Source organism: Carassius auratus, unplaced genomic scaffold (assembly GCF_003368295.1).
Source record: "Carassius auratus strain Wakin unplaced genomic scaffold, ASM336829v1 scaf_tig00215947, whole genome shotgun sequence".
Taxonomy (NCBI): Eukaryota; Metazoa; Chordata; class Actinopteri; order Cypriniformes; family Cyprinidae; genus Carassius; species Carassius auratus.
Window position 1 is genome coordinate 145,517 of NW_020528327.1, and position 25,423 is coordinate 170,939.

Below are 25,423 nucleotides of genomic sequence, written 5' to 3' on the forward strand. Positions count from 1 at the left end.
CACAACAGGTGAACAAGCTCAGTGAATTCTGTGCTCTTGTTGTGTGCAAAGCACAACTCAACGTTTTAATCTCATCAGGTGGGTGATTTGGGATTCGGGTCATGGTGTGCAGTCCCAGATGTGTGCTCTGAGTGACAGATCAGAACAGCGACATTCAGTGAAACATACATGCATAAACATAAACATACATGCATCGCTCTCCTACTATGCTGATTAAAGAAAAACTGATTGTGTCGGAAGGCTGATGGCATAACACAACAGAAATATTTTGGGAAGAGGTTCTCCTCCCCTACCAAAATGAGTAACACAAGGTTTATCTAGCCTGCAATTGCTTTGGAAAACAATATCACTTGGGAATACAGTTGAATTTGGTGCGAGGATGCAAAAACAGGATGATTTTCATCTCTGCATTTTATATTGGCACTTTATGGTGATATCAGTGATAACGTAGCAATATAACTGCCTCCCGAGCTAAAAAAGCAGCTTTTAGGGGTGGGGGGGGGGGTATTTTCACTTGTAATTGGGGTAGCTTTCATCTTGGCTGACAAGGGGAGCAGCAAGAAAGAGAGAGAACCAAGTGGGAGCTATCACTTCCCCATTTCCTGGCCCCAGACAAAGCCAGCCAACCCACTGAAGATGATGTATTTCTGATCAAAGAGCTAGTGAGTTGTCAGCGGCCCTGGCTAGCTCAGCAACCTGATTGCTCCTGGATAGATTTGTCCCTTTGATCAGAGAATATTCTGACTGCAGGCACTGTTTATGCACTGAGATGAGATGAGAGGAGGAGGAGGAGGAGGAGGGAAGAGAAGAATCCAACATTATGAGGTGAGAGGAACAGATAGTATGTGAGAGAGCAAGAGTGTGCACACTTAAGGGTACTTAGCCTAGGGACTGTGTCTGGCTTATATTTGTTATAATTAGTTGCAGCTAAAAAGATAATGCTATCTAACACATCCTCGCTCCTGAGCATAGTGTTCTGTTATTTCTCTTCCTTCAGCATATTCGGGCACTGCTGTAAAACACTGAGCATCGCAAGTCATACAAGTTTGAGCCATATGATCAGAACATACTGTAAGCTGTGGAGATTCATTTAAATAATGACAGATAAGAGGAATTAAACTACTTAAAACAACAATGAACAGATTATTAGTAAGCAATGATGGACATAGAGTGCTTAACTAGTTACACAGCCAATAAATATGTTGATTATGTGTGGCCGATGTTTTTTAGGCCTTGTCAATGAATGATGCACAATACTGCACAAATATATAATGGATTTTTAGTATATTAGGTGATCAAATGTGTAAAAAAAAATATATATATATATATATATTGTTAAATAAAAAAAAAAACATGTATTATTATTATTATTATTATTTTCAATGATGAAACGATATGTGCTGGACTTCTACTGAACATAATGATTGAAATGTGATTTTCCTACCGCCTTTCCAATTTATTGAATCTAAGTAACATTAAAATCAAGTGTATTTTTATATAATAATAATAATAATAATAATAATAAAATTGTTGTTTATCACCATTTGCCCTTTCTTACATATAAGAGCTTCATTCATCTTCGGAACAAAAACAAAAATAGTTTTGATGAAATCTGAGGGCTTACGGTCTCCTATTGGCAGCAACACAACTACCACATTCAAGGTCCAGAACGACAGGAAACACATCAAGTAATCCATGTGACAAAAGTCTTTTGGCTTTGAATGTGTAAGTTCTGTTGCTGAAGGGCCAAAAATATCTTCATTTGTGTTTTCGGAAGTGGAACAAAGGTCTTACAGGTGTGAAACGACATGCAGGTGAGTAATCAATGACAGAATTTCCATTTTGGGTGGATTAAACCTTTTAATTCATCCATGGTTCCATCTTCCTTCCAATTAAAAAAAAAAAAAAAAACTTCCAAGAAGCTGTTTTGGTGCTCAGTGCAAACTGGCTAAATATGTACTAAAATATATACTGTTAGATATTGTTCACTGAAATCTATTACAGGACTGAAAAGTTGTGCTGCTCTAGAACTTAGCTTGCTTGTTGACAAGAGAGTGACATGATCTGCTAGCTAAAGTTAGCTGCATGTTTCTGTGGACAAAATGAAAATTTTAAAGGGACTTTAGGAAAGAAATGGCAAGTATCAGTCGCTTTTTTTATTGCCAATGAGTGAACAGCATACAACGAAACATAAAAAAATCAGAGCATGTAGACTCATTTTTATTTGAAGGACTCAATAACAGTGTAATTTTAATGAACCTCATCTGACAACATGATGTCATTGAATCACATTGGCTGCCGCTCGCTCCCATTACTATGGAGTGTGTGCACAAGCAAGAGCAATAAGTTGATGAACCACAGTTCACTTAATGGCCACCAGTGTCACTAATAACAAGGGTTTCTGTATTCTACATAGGCCCCTTTAACAGCTACATATCAGCATTTTTAGGAGTTAATCTGTACTGTTTATCCATCCTCTTTATTGGACTAGGCAGTATGACAACAGAGCTTCACAGGACTGCTTAATTTTTGATATGCTGATAAGAAACGATAAAGAAACATGACAAAAATATACTGTATATATTGTCTAGTGTTAGAATTGAAGAATATGTAGTTGTGTAAGTTGTTCAAGGAGGGGAAGCACTTCTTTTTCTTATCTAACTTATATTAACGTATTTTTGTATTTTCAAATTACAAACTTCTTGTATTGAAGTTAAATTAATTTCTCACACTAGTATTTTGTATTTTAATTAACATTTGATGAGCAAGTATTTGTACATTTGTACCCATAAACAACTGAAAACAACCAATCAAATTTGGTTCTTGCATGCAGAATTACCTGACAAATTGGGTGAAAGATTAACCAGATTTGCATTTTGAAAACGTGACACTTTATATCTTCACTGACCAGGTAGGCCTGTATAGCAACAGTCATCTCTTTTTAGAGCCCATGAAAAGAAGAGATGACTAATTATACACATTAATTAGGCCAAGACATTTGCTGAGTCTTGTTAACTCTTTCTCAGTGTATATGTTGTTCTAAATTGGCATGGACAGTATGGCTAACCACAGTCAGACAGCCTTGCGTTTTGCTCTGGACAGCAAGTCCTTGTGGTTGCATCTGTCTGAATGGGCCAACCAGCATGTTGTAAAAACATGCACATCTCTTTAGCATAATGATTAATCAATCTACATGGAGCAGTGCACTAACCTTTTAAAAAATATATATATATTAGAATAATCACTGTCCCCAGAGGCAGCATTGCTGCAAAAGATACTTTTAAAATAAAAAAGTTAAAGTTAAAAAATAAAGTTAGCATTTAAATTAAATCATTACAATTTCCAATAAAAGTTTTTTGTTGTTGTTGTATATATATATATATATATATATATATATATATATATATATATATATATATATACTTTGATACTTCAAACCCAAATATATACAAACAAGAGAAAAAGAACAATAGTTACATTTGGAAAATACCAAATCACAGTTTATTATGCCAATACATGTCAAGTAAAATAAGAACAATTACATTTCAATAAACAAATATTTTTATTTTTATTTTATGCAGTTAAATGTAATCATTCTATCAGTGTTAAGGCCTGTTGACACCAAGAAGATATCTATAATGATAAATATTTGTGTTTACACCAGTGGAAGACAACAAATTCATATGGACTCTGATTATCTGTCAATGTTTTTATCATTTGTCACCTTGAAAAATTATTCAAGTTATTCTAACAATATTGTTGCTGTGTTTTGTTTCCATTACTGTATATCTGTGGCGTAGACTTCATTATTCTTTTAGAACTAGATTGATTAAAGTTAGTTATAGTTACAGTTATCATCCATGGTGTGAACAGGCCTTTAGGCTAGTAAACTGCAGAGTTTTTCAAACTTTAGTCTAAATAATTAATGAAAACTACAAAGACTGAATTTATCAATAAAACACAGTTTGAGACTTCATGCTATGCAGAGTTGAATTAAACAGCAGAAAAGTGTATATAAAAAGAACTGAAAGTGAAAGCACTAAAGAAAGTGAAAGGTTTTTTTTTTGTATCTCAGCTGTGAAATACAAACAGATTCACAGCTGCAGCAACTTTTTTGTCTAGCATGTAAAACACCTAAAATAATCCTAGACATGCTGCTGCCTATGCAGTATCAAGAAGAAACTTAATATCAGCATACAAAATGGATCTTTTTAACTTGTCTTCCTTCATTATTGGTAGCTTGATACTATTTTCAGCATCATGCCGTGCTAGCAATAAGAACAATGATTATGGAAGTCCTGCTTAGCATATGTGATGGCTCGATGTGGGTCAAACAGAGATGCAGAATCCAAGTTATTTCTGACAGCTGATGAAACCCTAAATCATCCGTGTTGTTGTAGTTATATATTTATTAGTAGGAAAGGATCTCTAGGTAGAGGGGACTGAGCACAATGCTCTCAGTAATGACAGATTACTTCCCCTAGTATGTGTGCATGTTTCCCAGTCCTCTGTTGGTTCTTCTCTGCTTTACCTGCCAGCCAAACCTTTCATATCCCTGTGCGGAGGGGTTAAATGTTGCATTATTAATATATGAATCACTCCTCAGAAAAGAAAACATGTATGATTTACCCTCAGGGCAGTTTTTCAAACGGCTAGTCGGTGTATCAAAAGACTACACAGTCTTCGATCCAAGGGCATTTTGTACTGAGATTTATAGACAGTTTTGTTGTGATTGATATGTGGAGACTTCCATGAATATATCTGATGGGAGCCTGTTTCCCACAATACATACACAGGATACAAGCTGATATATGACTGAACAATACATAGGGGTCAATGACAAAAAAATATATATATATATATATTTACCCGATCCCTAGAAAATTGAATCGCTCACTTCTGGGAGGTATTTGGCACGACCGAAGGCGATTCAATTATATACTTTAATCTGAATGGAATCTGACCCTGAACCAGGACTTCATGCGTGAAGTGCTCCGGGAGTACCTCAACCACTTTGTTTTAGTTTACATAGATGACATCCTCATCTTCTCCTGGAGCCTTACCAAACATTGCCAACATGTAAGAGCAGTCCTAACCCAGTTACGAAAATTCGATTTATTCCTCAAGGCAGAGAAATGCACCTTCCATCAGTCATCCGTTCAATTCCTGGGCTACATCATCAATAGTTCAGGCATCCACATGGACAAGGGGAAGATTGAAACCATCACCTCCTGGCCATTACCAGTCCCATAACAGACCTCCTCCGCAACAAACCCAAATCTCTGTCCTGGAGTCCAGCCACCGAGCCACCGAAGCCTTCACAACCCTCAAACAAGCCTTCACCAGGGCCCCGTCCTCTTTCATCCTGACCCAGACATCCCTTTTGAGGTGGAAGTGGATGCCTCGACCAAAGGCATTGGAGCGGTACTATCACAGCAACAGGGGACCCCTCCACGACTCCATGTGCCTTCTTCTCCCAGAAGCTCAGCCCGGTGGAGAAAAATTATGATAACGGAAACCAGGAGCTACTAGCCATCAAATTGGCTCTGGAGGAGTGCCGACATCGGAGGAAAGTACAGACGAGCCAGAAACCATGAACCATGGGTGCACCCCACCCATACATGCCACTCACACCTCCCTAGGCACTGGCCACCCAGGGGCCGATGCGACTCTCTCGCTGCTAAAAGACTGCTTCTGGTGACCCAACATGGCAGGAGATGTGAGAAGGTTTGTCCGAGGTTGCACCGATTATTGCGCCATCTCCAAAAGTCCCCGACATCTTCCCGCTGGCAAACTCCACCAATTACCCATCCCAAACTGTCCCTGGTCACACCTAGGAGTAGACTTCATCACGGATTTACCCCTCTCGGATGGTAATACCTGTATTTTGGTCATTATTGATAGATTCTCTAAATTCTGTCAGCTCATCCCCTTACAGGGTCTATCCACTACCCTTGAAACAGCAGAGCTCCTATTCAATTGGGTCTTCTGTCAATTCGTTTCGGACCGTGGACCACAATTCATATCCCAGGTATGTAAATCTTTCTTCTCACTCCTAGGTGTGACTGTAAGCCTCTCCTCAGGTTATCACCCACAATCCAATGGTCAGACAGAAAGGAAGATACGGGAAGTATGTCGCTTAGGTCGCTTCCTCCGGGCCTTCTGCCGTTGCCACCAGGACTCCTGGAACTAGTTCCTGGTCTGGGCCAAGTACGCCCAAAATTCCCTCCGCCAACCATCCACAGGTCTTACACCATTTCAGTGCGTACTCTGTTACCAGCCCCCTCTCTTCCCTTGGTATGGAGACCCCTCCGACATGCTGCCATTGACTACTGGTTCCGAGAGAGCGAGAGAGTCTGGGACGAGGCACACCATCACCTCCAATGGGCAGTGCGCAGACAGAAGATGGCAACCGACTTGCGTCGTACACCTACTCCTACCTACCAAATTGGACAGAAGGTCTGGCTGTCCACTCGTGACATCCGACTGCGCCTGCCCTGTAAAAAACGGAGTCCCAGATTCATCGGCCCCTTTACTATCCAGGAACAAGTCAACCCAGTCACTTACAGACTCCAACTCCCTCCTCAATACAAAATTCACCAAAATAAAACCTTTTCACCCTCCTGTCTCCACAGAGCCTGGCTGGACAGAGGAACCCCCTCTACCATTACTATTACAGGAAGGAGCCATCTACAAAGTAAAGGAGATCCTGGAATCCCAGCGATGTGGTGGTAGATTAGAGTACCTCCTCGACTGGGAGGTTATGGCCCAGAAGAACGCTCCTGGGTCCCTAGAGACGACATCCTAGACCCTATACTCCTGGAAGAGTTCCGTACCTCTCACCCAGATCCCCCTGCTCCCCGAGTCTGAGGAAGTCCACCACTTCATCTAGGTAGTCGGCCCTCAGGACCGGGCCCTGGAGGAGGGGGTACTGTCACAAGTCGGTCAGGTTCATCACAACACACTCCCTTCACCTGAATATTAATAACCAGCACCTGTCCATCATTCAATCACCAATCTCCCCAGCACTATATAAGCACACACCTCGGTTCATCATTTGTCCGATCACATGACTGATCAGCAGAACATTCATCTGCTAAGTTACTAGAGTTGACTCTTGTTAAATACTCTTGTGTTTACCTTCTCTCCAAGCGATCTGCCTTTGTTGGTCACACCACCTGACTTTATTTTTTATTTTTTATTATTAATAGAGACTCAAGCTCAGACTATTGTTAACATTAACACCACCATGTCATAACATCAATGGTTTATTAATAATTTTCATATGAATGTTTTCATAACAATACTAAAACTGTTGCATGTTATCATACACTAACATTGAGAGCTACAATATTAGCTTCCTCACAAATATTAGCTATAGCAAGCTGCTATCAATCTTTGCAAACATTGCTATGCATTATTTAATACAAGCTTACAGTGTCAACACTTTTATTTCTATCATGCACAGAGGCCTTAGTGCCTTCACAAACTCCGCTTATCCTTTCTGACAAATGATTTCCTCTCTGGCATTTACACAGAGGCAATTGATTTTTAGCGTAACAATTTACATGTAATATGCACATCGGAATGGCCAAGACCCATCATGTCACATATGACTTTTGTTCACAAGTGTCAACTAAACAAGGGAAATGTTACCGAAGACATCCCACTCTGTTTCAGCTAATCAAAGCCACTCAAATGGTGTATGGCACCAGATCTGTCTGTGAAACCTGACATTTCTTGGTGAAGAAACACATTTAATACCACGCTGTCTTCTGTGCATGCCATGTAAAGTTTAATGAGCACCTTTTGTGGCAGGACATGAATAATGTATACACTACCCCACTTAAAAACATACATGCGTCTTGAGAACAGACAAGAGGAGCAGTGATGGACTGGTGAAATTAAAAGCCTGAGGGGGGAGGAGAAAAGTTAAAGGCTCCACATTACGGTCAATTGTGTCACCATGTCAGTTCCAATATAAGTGGGAAGATGGAAAAGATGCCCACCCCCCTCCAGCCAAGTCAGTCCTCACCTAAGATGTTCGTTTACGGGCAAAACGTATGCACTGAAGGGTGAAGCCACAGAAGAGATATAGGGTTTCCCAAGGCATGAAATACTTCCAAAGACTTCTGTCTGGGCAAATGTCTCCGATATAAATCGATTTACTATTAATGTAATGGTCCACTCAAAACTTTCACTCAGACAATGTCCACACTAATGTGTTTTTGGTTGGAAAATGCTAGTGTTTGCCTCGAAAAACCTTCACCAAACACATTTTCAAAACATAACTTGCATTAAAAATGTACTGCTTTATATTGGATATATGCAAACCATCCCAAACGTGTGTTTGAAATCACGATCCAAAAAAAAAAAAAAAAAGTATATTCTATAGTTTGAATGAGAATTGTATGAATGTAGTTATTTTAATCATGTTTTAATGCCATAGTATGAGGGCAGTCACATGTTTTTTTGTCTGTGTAGGGAAGTAGGCATTTAGATGCAGGGCAAGTCTAAATAAACAGCACTCAAGTGCATTAGAGTGTTTTCAGCCTCTTTTTAAAAATTATAATAGAAGGTGCATGGCGAATATCCAGTGGCAGCTGATTCCATAAGCGAGGGGCAGCAACTGAAAAGCTATGTCGCCCTTGTTTTTTAAACGTGATCGAGGGACGTATAAAAGATACTGATCAGCAGACCTTAAGGATCTACTAGATGAATGTGGGATAATAAGATATTTTAAATAAGAGGGGGCTTGATCATTAAGAGCTTTAAAGACAAACAAAATAATTTTAAGCTAAAGTTTTATAGGTAATATTTCAATTGGCGAAATTGCACAAAAACAGACAATATTGACACTATTGTGTCTAAAATGTAACACAATACTAACTTATCGTTTACTGAACTGTTGTGTAAAAACATATACGAGTTGGGTAATGTTGCTAAAGTATATCATGTACAAATATAAAACAAACCCATCCATTGGCATTGTTTGCACTCATATCTTAAATTTTAGACTGATATAACTGCATTCTAGCAGGCTTCATCACACATTCAGTCTTCCTGCATCATGTTCGTCAACAACTGCAGGTACAATAATGGACAGGTCTGGGACAGTGTGCGTTAAATTCATTAATATTTTTCCTCCCAAAATTATTCACACCTTTACCGTATTTTCATTTTTAAGTTAAATTAATGTTACACCTGGCTCAAAGATGTAACATTAAGGGAGACGACATGGCAGAATTAATCAGAACATCATATTTATTGGAACAGAATACAGTATAACCAACACCAACCACAAAAGTCAGTAGACATCAGTAATGTCAATCAGTATGAAATGCACGCTGAATGAATTCACAAAGTGAAGTGTGGTTAGCACTAGTGAGTGGATGCAAAACACAATAAAAGGCCACATAATTGGAGCACGGCTCTGGCAAACTGCTCAAGAAAACAGAAAAGCAGCCATCGCTCCAGTCACTCTCCAATCACCGCACCTGCCAAAGAGAAAAACCAAAACACCCAACACAACTCAATCCTAACATTAAGTTAAAGTTAAAGATTGTAAACTTTATCAGTCAACTGAATCTGCACATTTTGTTATCTAGTTTAGATGTCCATCAGGGGGCTCAAGCCTTCTTTACTTCTTTAAATCCCCCTGTAATTCACGTGACCTAATGTGACCTAGATTTCAGCCACAGTATATATAACCTGTAATGTAATATACTGATGTTTTCTTTTATGGCCTTCAAAAAAGTGAAGATAAATAACAAAGATAACTTCACAACACAGTCATCTCTCCTTCAATTTTTGTCCAGCACACCTGCACCATATGCGACAGCCCCTCGCCCCTTTGATCATGTATAAGTGTAGCACTTCCCCCTTCCAATATATCCCTCCCTCCGCACACATGGCTCACCTAAGCCGTCTGTCATCCAACCCTGTAACCGCCTGCTCTGTTCACTTAATTAGATATCTCCTGAGCAAGTCCTGCTGCTCGACTGAGCCTCATTGAGGAGATTGGTGGGCCCCTATCTTCTGAAAGATCTTCCCCTCGTGAATAAGCAATTGAGCATCCTCCTGGTCTGCTCAGGGCAACCTTCATCCACACTCTCCTCGGCTCCCCACCCCCAACAGATTGCCTTCCCAGCTACTCTCAGTCAATGCGACCAGGTTGATGCACAAAGAGTAGATGGGCTTAGCCGCTGGGTGATGGATGCATTTTCATGGCCATCGCTGTTATCTCTCTCAAACAGGTCCCTGACTTCATTCCCTTCCTTTTTCTGCCCCTTCTACCCTCTCCGCCCCAAAGCCTTGTCTTTACTCCCATTTTCTGAAGGTCAATCATTAATACAACTGTGGATTAGTGCTGGCCTCATGACCCTTTAACCTGAAAGCCTCAAACTTGAATACTGAGTATTTTCAGACCTTTGTTTCAGTCCAGGCTATATGCAGGAGGCCAAGTTTTCAAGGTCAATGACTGGATAAGATGGACCTCAAATAATGTGGAAGGGCCCCCCAGTCTTTAACGTCTCCATGGACGTGGTTCAGCGATTGGCTATGTTGTGCATCTCCAAGTTGATCAATAAGCTTCACTCATTGGGGAAAAAACAATATATCGCTACTCTATCAAAAAAAGAAATATATCAGTACCTGACACGTTGGTACCACTGCTACTTCACCATCCCATCTATGTAAAACAAAGCACACTAAATTATGCACATTTTCTAGGAAAAGATAAAAGACAAATGATCCAGCTAAAGTGTCAACAGGTAATTAAAACAAACTATGAATAAAACTGCCAAATGGGCCTATGACACTCAATGTCCACAATACACAAAAGGAAAACATTTTTTTTAAATCTAGTTTAAATAGCATATAAGTTGCTAACCTTGCCTTGTCAAATACAACTGAAATATCAGATATCTAAAGTCAAGAGACTTACTAATGTTGTTAGTTGCATCACATGACTTGGCATATGTGAGGTTCCAAGCATTAACAAGGAGTCAGTTTTTGTTAAATATATATTTTTGCCTATAAGAAATATTGATATTAAAAGATTACACCAGACCACTCAAAGTTTTTCATTATAATACAAGGACTGTTGTAACTTCCTGCCATTATGATATAAAATATTTCAATATATTTTTTGAAAATTTGTTGAGCCATAGAATAGATGAATGAAGGGATCTCAGAGCTGAATCTTGGCAGCAGACTAAACACATTAAATAAGGTGGAAAACTCTACAAATGGTTTAGCCAAGGTTGAATGTATGTTCAAGTATAAATTCTTAGAAATCTTAGTGTCAAGAATACATCAGGCCAGACATAACTCTTTCCACAATTGGCAACATTTGGTTTGATGTGTCCTCATTCAATATCAATTGAACAATACATTGGATTCTTAATTAGTCAACCAAAAGAAACCCCACAATGTTATTTTGTGTCCTGAAACAATGAAATATGAACCTGGGGGCTTTCACTCTTTCAGCATTTTCAAAATGAAGAGTGCACAGAGAAGAGCAGCACAACCAAAGACTCAGGAACATACCAGAGCACATTCATTCTGGACAAGCTTCTTCATTACAAGCAATTGTGTTTGGCCTCAAACAAAACCCTCCTTCATTCCTGCAAACTCAGCATTTCAGACCTCCCTCTCACAGCTCTGGAGTTTCACCAGAGCCTTGATGTATCACATATCTCTGTGTTTTTCCTGCATGTCTGTGTCTGGGGTCCAAGGGTCAAAGGGTGAAATAAAGCAGAAGCTATTTAAAGTCTGACAGGGCCTTGAAAGTCAAATCTCTGTTGTCCCTGCAGCAATATGTCTACTGAGGCCCCATTCAAACAAAGGTGTGGTTTGTTACAATCTCAGAAAAAAAAAAAAAGATACATGAGAGGGGATTATAGGGTGTTCTCTTGACCCTTCAAGCCCTTGGAGAAGAAAACGTTTCACATTTTTACCAGCTGGACAAGTCTAGTTCACACACAGGGAGTAAGTGTGAATATTGGACATGTTCTAAAAAGATAAATAAAATACGAGTATCGCTGCAGTGTGGCCATCGACATGTTTGCAACATTCAGACCATAAATCACTTCTTTGGATTACATGCCATTATCAGCAGAACAGAAACCCCCCGGACACAATGCATGCATACAGACACTGACCTTAACCAGATTAAATCTATATGCAATGTTAAATCATTTACGCTCCAAATCGAGATCTGCGATATTGCTTGAAACAGCGTTTTTTTCCTATTGAAAGATAGGCTATTTTTCATTTACAGCAGGAGATCGAGAAATGTGGGCTGTGTGCTGTTTGCTAATCATATCTTCAAATCTTGTAAAGCCTCCTTAATATTTAAAGTCCTAGCTATCCGGGCTATTGGCACAGGGCAAGAATAAGCTATTATAACGTCAATAGTTTTATTAAGACAAATGATGGCATAGAGAAGAGGTAATTCTAATTAGTGTGGTCCAGGCTTTTTAAAGGGGCAGATGTAAAATAGGCTTCTTTATCAAAAGAGCATCAGAAGTGTGCATTGCAACAGATTTCTAACTTTTGTCTCACTTGACAAACAAATCTCTTTTAAATCAGATCTTCTAAACAATGAAATGTCAAGATGCATTGCATTGTGGGATAACGCATTGATCGGTCATCGGGGAACTACATAAATACCAAAAAAACATTTGTTTGTATAGTGAGCATAATATGCATTGTAGAAGAGCTTTCAAGGGTGCATTTGCGGTTTCTCTTCAGAAATACTAGCTTACTATGTAATGGATAGTACTACTCAGCATTTACTGTATACTGCCTACTATTTATACATTTAAAAAAATATACAAAATGTAACATTATACATTCATAAATTTAATTTGTCTCGTCGGAAATGGAAAGTCAAGTCAGATGCATTACGATGCAATACAGTCATCTGGAAATTCCAAACATACATACTACGCATTGTAGAAACGGTAAGACTGGTCTGGTAGTACACTATTTCGAGCAATGCTGGTCTTTCCAAACTTTACAAATTTAGGCTGCTAACACACCGAAATGTTCTGGGTATAAACAACAGTCGTGTAGACACTTTGGCTGCAATAAAACTGCATTCAGATGAATAATGTTATTTTTTAAACACAATAAATTAGTATTTAGTATTAGTATCATAAGCTAATGAGACAAAAAGAGCATGAATCACCCAGCTGTGTCTCCTACTGTAAGCAAGCTTGATTCAACATGTAGCAAAGCTGTAGACCTAGCAGCACATTAGCATCTCCAAAATCTTATGATGATGTAGGCGTTAATTGCCTTTACACCCTAAACCTGGCAATAATCCTTATTAAACTCAACTTGCATGTGATTTAAAGAGCACACAAGCACATCTGGCTCACATCTGAGGTCATCATCTGCCAGAAACGCAACCGGCTGCTAAAACATGAGATGTTTCTTGAGAATCTCACCACAGCAATCTACAACACTAAACCAACATTTTAAATTTTTTTTAGTATATTTGAATTGATTGATTTAATTCAGAAGCGTGATTTTACTTATTTAATAGAGAAAAGTTATCTATAGACAGAAAAAGATATCAGATGACCACACTATCCAAGCAGATCACTTCCGCTGCACTCTTGTCTTTCTTCACTTAAGTTTTGCTGTTTTCTACAATCTTTATGCAGCGAAAGTCTTGGAGGTCCATTACAAATGTTCAAAACAAAACTGGCCTTTCATGTCTTCTACTTTGGTCTTTTTTCCTCTGAAACGCATGCTGGCATGCACTCTGACACATTGACAGGCAGCAGGAGTCAATGCTGCGGTTGACCTCCATGGCCAGTGGTTCGGTTCACTGAGTGTGAGGCTCCACAACAAAGAGTAGTGAACTCAGCAGCCCTGACCTTCCATACCTCTCCTCCTCAGATCTGGCCAGCCAAGCAGGCAACACAAAAACACTACAAACAGACACAAAACAACCCACTTTTCAATGACATGAGCACTGCTTTAATTGAGGTGCAGACTACCTAATGTACTCTAAGGCAGAGGTTTTCAAATTGATAGGACAAGAATCTATAGAGCAGTGAACACACATCTTCACACATATGCTTCAAAGATACAGAGTAGTACATTCTCATAAAATTTCAAACTAAGTAATCTACTGGTATCTATTGAAGTACTTGGCTGATAAATCAAAAACTTCATAAAATCAGAACTACATTAGCTTTCTGATGCCCTACCTAATCCTCAAAGAAGGGAATGGATATAATATAGAATCATCATCAACTAGCATAGCTAATGCTAACATCCTTGAAGAGAAGAAAATAGTTTCAGATGGCATTGGCTCTTAAGCATGTGTTGACACCAGCAGCGTTGACAGAAATTAGCAGAAATTCCTTCTTAACTTTAAAGTGGATCTGGCCAGCAAAGAAGTATGAGGCACTCTAGGAAGGCCCACTTGATAAAATTTGAAAACAAGTGAAAAAGACCCATCATGGCCAAATTAATAGAGAGGCCAATTTTCCATGGAATTTCAATTCAGTGAAACCTTGACACCTTCAACTCTACTGATTACTTGTCTCACTACAATAGTGCGCTAAAGGTGGTATTGTAACTTTGTAACTTATAAACCAATATAGCTAAGTGGGTCTGTGGTGGATTTGCTCCCATCAGAAAATGATACAATCCCCCTGTAGGCACTGGGCCTAATTTTAAAACTGAGAACTACACACATCACATTTAATCAGTATATTCAGGGCCAATATTTTCCAATAATTACTTACTATGATGAAAAACATCATCATTAAGCCATAAAAAAGACATTAAAATAATACTTATGGTACAACAAAACGATTCAAAAAATAATAATGATGATGATGACTACATTATTCATAAGGGTTTTTAAAAGTTAACTTGGGCCATGTTCTGTATTTCTGGATCCACTGATGGCCATCATCTGCATGGCCTGTCAGTTGTCTGATGGTCTGTGTGAGGTGGATGAAAGCCATGACCAAATAAACTGAGAGAGCCAAACCTTTCTCCCCATTCACCTGCTCTCCTCTCAGCCTGAACCTACAGTGCCTCTCCGGTGTGCCTCTATTTCAGTGCAAGAGCATTTGTATCACATCACCGAATACACACACTGAGAAAGACTAAACCTCATAGACAAACTCTCTTGTACTGTCATTTGCTTGGATTCAGACCAGTGCTCATATGACTGGACAGAAAGGGGGGGGGGGGGGGGATCAGCACCCATATCCCGATACATTTACATAACCTCTGCAATGAAGGCCACCTGGGAGTGTACTTCAAGGCATACTCTCAAAAAAGGTATAAAACTGTCACTGGAGATACATTTTCAATAATTACAGTTTTTTACTACTAAAGAGTACATACTGATACCTCAAAGGTACATATTAGTACCCACTGACAGTTTTTGTACCTTTTTTGATGAGAGTATAGGGTTGCATGGTTTATCAAAATAAAACCATAATCATGCAATAGCTTTGTGCAATTATCAAACTGCAAAGGTTGTGATTGAAGTTAAAGCTTTTCAGAGCTTGAAAGTGAAGAAATTAAGATTAAATTTAGTATGTATTATATAGTTGTACTGTAAAATAAAATGATTATTATTATCATTGTCCTATTTAGTTTAAACTTTTCATTTAGCAAAATTGTAGTCATATACACATAATTTGCATAGCAAACCTGGAGACAATAATGATAATTTTATCAGGAAAAATATATATAAATAAATACATGTTTCTCGATATGATCTCACATGTACTTTCTCCTAAGAAAATAATAACAATAATAATAATCATCAGAGTTCTATCAAGAGCTCAACGTCTCAAACATCTCAAAATTCAAATTAAGAGCTTTAATATGAACTCAAATTTATCATCATGCAAGTTATTCTATCCATATTAGTTTTGCATTCACTGTAATTTTTTCTAGGAATTTTACACAAAAATCCAACATTATGTCATTACATAAACAAGAACTCAGCGCTCTGTAAAGATCTCCTTCAAGCTAAGAGAGATCATATTCTAAGCAATACAATTTCAAGGTTGCCACATCCTCTGCAGAGAAAGGAAAGACAGAATGAGATTATCAATGTTTGCATTCTTAAATTTAAAGCGGCTCTTCAATTATACCAACTTAATGTGTGTAACATATGCTACGGCATGCCTTAATACCTCTCTGCAACAAAAAAAAAAACACATCTAGTGCCATTAAAGTGGATTCAGCTGCATTCAACCTAGTTTACTGCTCAGCCTGATGTTTTGTAGCATTTCAACCATTCAATTATGCTAATGTGAAGGTGTTAGTGCACAATGCTGAAAACATATCATTAATCCAACTTGGGTAAAGAGCAGTACTCCTGGTTTAGAGAAGCGAATGTCATTTCTCTGACGTAATGAACAAAATGCACAGGAACAAACAGGGTGCTTAGTTTGAAGTAGTTTGAAAGCCTCTTGTACACCAAGTGCGTGCATTCATTTCACTGTGGGGTTTTATAATGAGTTCCTCTCCTTTTTTGCTCATTCTGAAGGCACTGAATGCAGGCAAAATTGCTCTGGCAGGAGCCAATCCAGCTCTTGCCTTTTGTTCATTATTTGTTTCAGATCAGAGAGGGATGTGTGGAGAGTCTATAGATCACAGTGTAAGCTCTACATATGCATCCCTCTATCTCCAAGGCACATAGACACAGAGAGAGCGCAATTTACTAAGGCTGCTCTGAAGGATCAACATCACTTCAAAGAGGCCCTGGATGAGTGTGGAGCCGCATACACCAGTGTGGGTCTTGTAAGTCTGGGTAAACATGAAGAGATCACAAGCCCTCTAATAGCAGCCTGGATCTGAAGAGGTCCCCACCTTCTGCCTGCCTTTTAAACGTCTTACGAGCTTGAGACACAGAAGGCATCCACATTCAAGCACTTATGTGCACTATTACTCTGAGTGCAGGCAAAATGCACGTGCAAGCACATAAGAATCATTGATAATACATTTTGTTAAACATACATTGTGACTTATACTGAGATGAGAGGGGATCGATTCTTCACATACAAGTAAACAAATTTAATTGATTAATGGTAACAGTGAGACTTTCATAATGCTGAAAATAATGTAACACAGTTTCCACAAAAAAATATTAAGCAGTACGACTGTTATCAACTCTGATAATAAGTAATGTTTCTTAAAAATGTTTAAAAAAAATATAAGAAATGAAATAATAGTAAATAATAAAAAGTAATTAAAAAATAAATAAATAAATAAATAAAAAAAATAAAAAAAATATATATATATATATATATATATATATTTTCTTTTGCTATCCCAGGAATACATTACATTTAAAAAATATATTGTTTTTGTTTATTAATTTTATTTTAAATTGTTATAATATTTCACAATATTACTGTTTTACTTTGTTTTGAACAAATGCATGTTTTACTTTGTTTTAAACAAATAGAGTCTTGAGGAACATAAGAAAATTCTTTGAAAAACATTTTTAAAAATCTTACAGCCACCAAATTTTTGAACAGTAATATACAAAATATATACATTAGCCGTGTAAATACACTTTACATACACAATAAAAAATATGTTAGATTTTCTAGCCTGTATTTTATATGGTGGTATTACATTTTCTACTGAGACATCACAATTTCTACAGTATAATTTTCTATAAACTAAAAATAAATTACAATCATAGTATAGTACATTCCTCTCTCTCAGTTTTCACCCGTGCAACAGTTTGTTTTACGTGTTCCATGTCTACAGAGGCAAACCTCTTGACTATCGGCCTTGATAAAAAAGAGTGTATTTTGTAATTTAATGTTTAATAACTGTAATATTTTAAAAATCAGTTTGGGCAAGTCTATCACAAGTGATTTCCCCACTGAATGGTTTAATTAAACCATCAAACAGTGGCTTAGATGCATATATTGGAAGAAACAAAACCCTTGTTTGGATAAATAGCTGTGGATGTGATGTTTTTTCAAGGAATGCCACCCGATGTAAATTGTAAATAAACATTCACTTTAAAACCAAATAAATACAATCTTTAAGTTTAAGAGAGATTTATAACCAATCTGATCTGACAACACTTTCCTTTTGTTTCTTGCTTTATTCTGAGAAGCATTTGGGAATCCTGAATTTTGATGCTCTCATTGCACTATAACCTTGTGAGAATCCCAAATGAGATGAACAACAGGCCTCAGAGTGGGTAGCAAAGCACTCCTGAATTACATACATCACGCTTCTCAACACCTAAAGACTCAAGAACACTGACATCTATTGGTTCAGGGGTTTTACTGCATGTGCTTAGAAAAAGAAAAAAAGAAAAAACACACCATAATCAACCACATTGTTTTTAATTCACATCTACATTTCTATTCAGAGACACTTTTTCTTATCCTTTATGGTGGGTATTATTATTATCCACTACCCATACATACATGCATACTTGTTTATTTATTTATAAATGTATTTATTTTTTCTGAATAAGAATGCATTAAACTGATCTTTTTTTTTTTTCATTGATAATAAGACAAGGAAAAAAGAAAGGATCATGTGACAGTGAAGACTGGATAGGAATAAATTACATTTCAAAATAATTTAAAATGGAAAAGCAGTTATTTTATAATAATGTCCCTATTATTATATTTTACTGTATTTTTGACCAAAGGAAGCAAAAAGGAGGGATTTTATTCAGCTGGTGGAAAAAGTAAGTGGGATTTCTCAGTTCAGAAGAAAAGGGATGCCTGAAGTAGAGACTAATGAGTGGTTACACCAAGGACAACTGATGTGCATATTTCAGATGCATCCTTAGGTAAAGCAAACCAATATAAACTCTCCAGATGAGAAATAGGCCCATTCAGAATGAAAAAAAAAGGAGGATGGACAATTACAAGTTTGTCTGAAGTTTGTCTGAAGCTTGCTTCATTGACATTGATCTTCATCTGTGAGCCTTTTATACCAGTGGCTCGAAGTGAGGCACTAAAGCTATGGTCATTCTTGAACATGACACCCTCTATCCCTCCCTCCCAGCTGTGAGTGCCCCTCAGTGAGGGTACTATGGCTCTGGCAAAAGCCCCACCAGATGTTCCAGCTCTCCAGGGACTGATGGCATGGACTCCAATGAGGATAAGCAAATTGTCATTGGAGTCACGATGGCAAACGTGGCTTCATTTCCAAAGGCAGTTCACAAAGTTTGTGGTATGCTTTGTCTCACATGCCCAGAGTAGGCATTGATGGATCTGTTGCCCGTGAAAACAGAAGGCCAAAATGTCCTCCACTGCTGTGCTGGACTCGCTGTGAAACTATATGGCTCTGAACATAAACAAAGAATTGTGAATGCATTTCAGGTTTCCCTTTCTCTTTCACTTACTTAGTCTTTTCTAGCTATTGGTTAGTCCTTTGCTTATTACCCTGCCTCAAAATCAACATCCAACCAGAAACTAATCCAATGAACAACCAATTTAGTTTTTTTCCAATAATACATTATACTCAGATACACAGGATACAATGACAAGTTCTGTTGCTACTTCAGTTTCATCATGATTTTAAGACCAAGTGCAAGACACATGGCCATTGACGAAACAAATGATGATAAATCATCTGGAAATCAGTGTCTACCAAGCACTGACGTCAAGCACACTCTGCAAGTTGGTGACAATTTGGAGAATCTATAGCAAAATGAAAGCACAAAAATGTAAGATCCTTCAGTGTTTCTGATGAAGGAGACTTCACAGGAGACTTAACTGACAGTTGCGACTTCAGAAGCACTTTTATGCCACCATTGCAGTGTAAATTTGGCAGTAATGTTTCTGCCTACCTTTTGGAACAGCTTTCAAATCTGGAGTATGTCTTTTGCCAAATTTGACTGCAAAGGTGGCACAGAAGCGATTAGTGGCATTAAGGTGTCTTTACCCAGACTGTTTAATACTGCTCGGAAGTGGCTTAAATGCATTTACACAATGATTACATTAATATACAGTTGTACCAGGGGATTATATGTGTCAGAGCAGGCATAATTTAGACCGGCTTTCATGCAGCATTGCATCCTTACAATGAATTCTGAGCAGGCACAGAGCAGCCCTAACTTAGCTATGCACAGTAAAGATGTCTTATGATGTCGAGGTAGGCAGTTCCCCAGGGTTTGGTAGAGAACTGATGTTTGCTGACTCACCTTTGAGCCCCGCTCACCATCAAATCCACATACAGTATTGTTTTTAAGCTGTTTGTTGTTGGTTGACAATAGGTTTTTGTTTGTGTGTGTGTGTGTTTGGGGGTGGGAAGCATAAATCTCAACTGCGTTAGGTGTTATCAGCACAGCTCCTCTTTTGTCCTCCCCTGCTCCATCACTCTGCAATCTCTGCATTTATTATCAAGGCACAGCAGATAAGAGCAAACACAGACCAGTTTGTTGCCACCTGACACGGTTTCCAATGGAGGAGATGAGAGGAATACTTATCTTGTGGGCTGGATGAGATAAAAAAGAGAATATTCCTAGTGGAGATCAATAATGGTTATTCAGTCCAGGGTTCTACCATTGAAAGCAATGACACTGTCCAAAGCCACTGCTGGGATATTGATTTGAATTAAATTTTTACTTAGTGATGGATATGGCACTAGCTGATAGAAAAAAATAAATAAAAATTGGTTAGATAATTACTAATATCTATTAATTGGAGGATTTATTTTAGGATAAATCATATTCCATGGATCTACAACAAAATTCACAATTCCATGCTCGGCCGATTAATTATTAGATTGTTCTTTCTGTGATGTATTTGGGCAGGTGAGTAGAGGAGCAGCAACAGATGGTGTTTACGAAGATAATCACCGACAGCCTCATCTGAATGCGTGTCAGACAAACTCTTGCCTTTTGTGGAGAGAGAAACAGGTAACCATGACTGCTTTGACTGCAGTACATCAGGCACTTGGGTAATCAGTCCACCCCCAGCATCATTTTGCATCAGTCAGATAGACGGAGTGAAGCAATCGAGGAGCGATTGGTTCTTGAGCGCGAGCATACAGTCACGTCATTAAAAAATAGAAGGTAAAGATCTGCCCTTCAGGAGTGCAACCATCAAACACCTGCCTGTCAAGCAGCTAATCTCCTCGCCTCATTGGCTTTGCTTGGCTGTTAATAATTCAGTAACTGAAAGATTAATTATTGCTCGTTCAATTAACTTACCCTCTTTTCAGTAGTTTTATCATTCTAGTAAATGGAAATGCACTCCATGACTGAGGGGCAGAATGTGCTTCACGTTGAGTTCAATGCTTATATCTTACATGCATTTGTTGGAATTTGTGTTTTTTACACATCAAATCTCAAAAGTCTCTTTTAACATATCACCGAGTTAAACTTTCAGCAACACAGTGAAGATGAACTTAAATCATGAGCTGAACATTTTGTGCAGATCAAACATATAACATATGGGTTGATATTCCCTCAAGTTTATATGTTAAACATTCACTTATTTATAAGCTGTTATTCCGAACTATTTTGTGAACATTCTACAGCATATACAAAGAGTCTCTCACTCTATGATACAGCTACATCCTTCAGAAGCCAATTAAATGTGGGGTTTGTGCATTTATTAAATGAGCACTGTGTGATGTCCAAACTGATTGCACTGTATTTTATGTATTTATGTCATTTTTAACTGTTTTTTTTTTTTTTTTTTTATCATTTTCAAAGTGTTTGGATCCCTTTTTTATTTGTGTGATGTTTTTGTATTGTGAATATTTATTATTATTATTATTATTATTATTATTATTATTATTATTTTATGTAAAGCACTTTGAATTACCATTGTGTAAATAAACTTGCCTTGCCTAAAATCTGAAGTGAATACATTAGGCTGAATCTCATGAAGACATTCCCTGGTCACATATCATCCCAAAATCAATTATATATCAATTATAGTTGCATAAACAGAAAAATGCCCGTTTTCAGGACCATTCAGATTTTATTTTCATTGTGCGCAATGTTCAGAACATTAAAGGATTCCTCTCCTCAAATTCCAATTTTTCATTTTATGTTAATGCATCTCTCATTGTTTTTTAAGGTGATTCTCATTAGATACAATTTACTGTAAAACAACTGTTTTTGTATTATAATTTATTTGATTAAATTTGCATACATTGGCAATACAGCCAATATTACCATGAGCTTTAAATAAATATATATTATATTTCTTTCTTTTGACTTTGAGATTAATATACTCTGGACATATTCATGCTCCCAATTTTCCTTTTTTAGGGAATATTCTATGGAATTTGTGAGGGTTTAATTGCAGTAATACACTCCAAATACATCAGGATTAATAAAAGCTAATTGTAATGCATGTTTTTATGTATTTATTTTTAATAATGTCTATTATAGTCAAAGGTGGTTTTTATTAGATTTTATTGTAATTATTTTTAAATTACATTTGATTTGATAGAATCTGCATAAATTGCCAGTAAGACAAATATAATCATGATGATGTTTGAATAATTATAGAATTTCTTGTTTTGTTCTTTTAAAGTTGGGGTGAAATATGTTCTGTACATATTCATGTTCCTGCTATTTCTTTTTTATTGTACGTATTCTTAAGAATTTGTGAGGGTATAATTGAAGTAAAACACTTCAAATACATTAAGACTAATAATAGCTAATTGTAATGGTATTTATTTTTATTTTCCCATTATCTAAATGGTAACTCTCATTGGATTCAGTTTGCTATGATACAATTATTTTTACATAAAATTTGATTTTATTAAATCAGCATAAATTGGCATTACAGCAATGATGTTTATATATACTGAAAAAGACTCTTATGGAAATTATGGAAACATTGTAATATGGAAACACATGCTGTGTGTTTATCAAGGTAGTATGTTTTAGCATGCCTTGCTCGTATTCAGTGCCTTAGGAATAAAGAATGCATGTTTACGATGACCGCTCAACAACACATCAGTGGCCTTTTCTGCTACCAGAGAACACCCTGGGATTTTCAAGAGCAAACTTCATTTTCTTACACAGTTTGACAGCGTAATCACTTGATTGAAGAAAATCTCACTTCACTGTGGGAGATGCATAAAATAAGGCACTGCAGCTCTCTTTCCTCCCCCTCACCTATATGCAGAAGACCCAGTGCAGCCTGAGCGTCAAGGTTTTTTAGGTTTTGGCTTATTCGCTTTGGGTATTAAGTTCCAAATTCTGTCCAGCAGGAGAAGGGAAACCAACTCATCTACCTCCCTTGGTAACCCCCTAAATAGCGTAAAAAATATCCCAGACCACTCCATGCCTCCACTCCACACACTATTCAGGGCTTAAGTAATCGTCCATCCTGGAAGGCAAAAAGATTTGGAGGTCATACGGTTAGTACGGCTCTCATAGAGAGTGAAAGCGCAAATGAAAGAATGAAACTGAACAAGGGGGAACGAGAGGCATGGAAAAACAAGGGGATAGATTGCAGGCAGGCAGGTGCAATCCACACGCATACGAGGTGGCGATTAGGGAGCGTGGGGCCCTGTGTGGGACGAGGGGAACATCTGTGCCTGTACCAGCCCACACAAAAGAGGAGGAGGACCTCTCCACTCTCTCTATTCCCAAAGACCAGCCAGGCCTTCTCCAAATAGGCCAGTCTCAATCACACAGACTAATTTAGAGCACTCAGCCCCACAGCTCATTAGCATGTGAAAAACTGCAAGGCAGAGTGCATCATGGGTAACTCAACAACACACTAGATTTGACTATGCTGTGTCAAGTCGTCTTTTTCTCAGTCTGTGGTTTATTTTATTATAAAGAAAGAGCTACTTTGCAGAACTTGGTCATTATGGACAGTTTTCACAAACTATCATGACACTTTTCCACAATTATTAGCATTAAAAATTATTAACATCATAAAGATTTTTACATTGAAATGTTTTGAAAATGAAATATATATTTATAACTGTCACATCACCGTGGACTCAGTTTGTGTTTTCCATTGTTTCCCACTCCTTTTAGTTGTCATGAATATTCATTTGATTTCATCATTAGATGCGTGTGTTTCTGTTCAGTTTGAGATCAGAGTCGGGTCTTGTTGGACTGGATCTTTTTGTGGATTATTAAAGTCTGTTGAACTTTATCTTCATCATCGTGCATTTGATTACCATACACACTTGTGACAATACCAGTAAACTTTGTGTAATATTACCTTGGCATTAAATTACATAAAACTAGTTAACAATCATGCTTGAGTGTTTCTAATACAGATGAGGGAGTGGTCTTTTGACCAATGTAATCAAATTCTCAGTTCCCATTCACCACTATAAAGGTTTAAATATGAAGACTTCCACTTTTAGGGGACCTAGTATGTGTGAAACGAGTCTATTGTCTAGTTAATTATAGTGAAGTTATAAAATGAATTGGAAATTATAGTAATATGATATAAGCAATATTACTTGGGGAAATAATTTATGATTTATTTTATCACTCATAAATGTTTTAATGTGTATTATTTTGTATCATGTTGTTTCTACATTTCTTTGTATAGCCTAAAGGAAACTCACAAGAGATTGTGTGTAACAGTAACTGTACCACATTTGAATGAAAAGGGGCTTCACATTGTGCCTAAGAACACCCTTGCTGTGTTAAAATCACTATAATACACGGTGTTCCTTAACAGATTAATATCAGTATCCACATGGACATGTGTAAATTAATTAAACGTAGCATATTTCAAGTTGGTGTACTTGACAACACTCAAACGAGAATAAAAAATAAAAAAAATACTGACATTGCCTAATAACTTGTCTGAGAAACACATGCTGTATGGCATTTCATTCCTGAATGAATCAGCGCTTTTTAAGGAATGGTTCAAGTTACTCACTCATAATGACAGTTTCTTGGCACCACCTACCTGAAAGACTCACTGTAAATCTCCACCACTACTGCACAGACGGACTGTTTTTGTCTGGGATGCTCAAACACACACAAATGGAGTTATACAAACAGTAAAAAGCCCCAGTGCTGTTGGATTGCAGTGATAAGCCTATTCCTAATGCTCATCCAATCAGATTTAAAGACTGGAACTAACTGTTATGTAAGTAAGTCAGAATAAGTCAGAAAAGTAAACTGAATACTCTAAATTTTCACACAACACATCTCTTTTGGGAAAACAGTGTCTTTTTTTGTATATAAGCTTGTTCGTGTGATTCCAGATGATGGCTATTTGCTTTTCCCAATTAAAAAAAAAATGATTTAATCAGTTTTGCTGATTAATTGAAAATAACATAACTGAAGTGTAATTCAAAAAGTGGAGGGAGATCAAAAGCTGCAGGTAGTAGCTGACATGAACTACGCTATACGTCACAGTCATTATCGCTCGACATGCAGACCATAGCACGAGCCCATGTCTTCTTTTATTATTGTCTTATTTCCCCCTTT